The following is a 1,597-nucleotide window of genomic DNA, read 5'->3' on the forward strand; positions in this document are numbered from 1 at the left end:
CTTTAAGATTCATATTCCCCTCAGCTACAGCACACATTAGGATTCTTCCCAGCTTGCCACAAAGCACGTGGGAAATTTGCTGTTGAAGAGCAGAAGGATGGGTCATGTTTCCTTTGAGCATCAAGGACATTTGGACACTTTTACATTAGTTAAATCACAAACTCGTGGGCAGCTTGAAGTGAAAAATGATCTGTTGGACGTAGTTGCCAGCTACTGCTGTTACAGTCCATCAACTTCCTGCTGCTCGTGCTTTTTTTGAAGAAAAAAAAATGCACTTCACTCTTCTTTTGTAGTGAAATTTAAACCTCGACTTTCTCTTGTTGACTAAACCGGGAAACTTGAGGCTGTGAAGGGCTGAAAAAGTGCTTGAAAGACTGAAATTCTGCAATGAGAAATTTGGTCTTAGAAAGGAAAATAACGCTTTCTAATAACATCTTTAATCTGGTTTGTTTCAGTTTGTCCTCATGCTTAGCCAGAAACTCCTGAAGTATGGAGATCCAAAAGTGCCACTGTTCAATCAAGACATAAGCAATGTCAGATGTATTTTAATGTGTCAGTGATTAGCTAAAATTGGACACAAATATATGTATAATCAGTCAGATATACAAAATGCATGCAAATATTTTATTTGTGACAAATTTGCATGTGAGAAGTTAAATATAAATATTGTGTGTTGTGCGGCATTTTAAGGATAATCATTGAAGTCAAAAATGAGGTGAGTAACAATGTTTTAAGTTTATCGCAATGATATACTGATGCACAAAACCATCAACATTATGAGAGCTATGCACTTGAAAACACAAACTTACAAATAGGTTGTTTTAAAATATTGCAAAAAGTTCTAAATGATTACCTACATTTTAAATAATCTCAATTCTACAATTGAGTAAAAAATAAAAATCCAGAAATTCTTTTTTTTCTTTCATCTGTTTTTGTTTTGCTGTAGCACCCAAAGTTTATCAGTGCCCCATAAATATCTCTCTGCTTCTTCTGACAATATTTCAAATGCTTAAACATTGACACCAAAGAGAGTGAGATTTGGGTTGATTTTGAATTTCTGCAGCTACCGAGAGGTCAGAATTGCGCAAACGGCGTCATAGATTTTACCAATCGATCTAGGGTCCAAAAGTTTATTTTTGTAAACAATTTCAGCTGTTTTCTCAGAGAATGTGTGCCTTGATAAGAGCCATTTGCCAAATTAGTCAGAAGCAACTTTTCAAAATAACCTTGCATACTTTCCAATTAGTCTACATTTCTGTATCAAATACTTTTTTAAAAAAAAATATTGTATTATTTTCATGGTCTGCTGTCATTAGATGTATGTAGAAAATCATCCTTAACAGAGATAAAGACTTGAAATATCGGTGCAATTATTCTACATAATTGAGATTTCAATTAATGAAATGAGTTACTGAAGTAGATAAACTTTTGAATAATATTTTAATTAATTGACAAGACTATTAGAAGCCACCCTAGCGGTATTACTCCCAATCCACCACCCTCTTACAAAACATTTTGGAAGCGTCCCTGGTGGAAAAAAAAAAGGTGCGACAGTCTCAGCATCCCCCCCTCCACACCCCCGGTTCCCAGGCTGACC

The sequence above is a fragment of the Poecilia reticulata genome, linkage group LG20 (assembly GCF_000633615.1).
Source record: "Poecilia reticulata strain Guanapo linkage group LG20, Guppy_female_1.0+MT, whole genome shotgun sequence".
Lineage (NCBI taxonomy): Eukaryota > Metazoa > Chordata > Actinopteri > Cyprinodontiformes > Poeciliidae > Poecilia > Poecilia reticulata.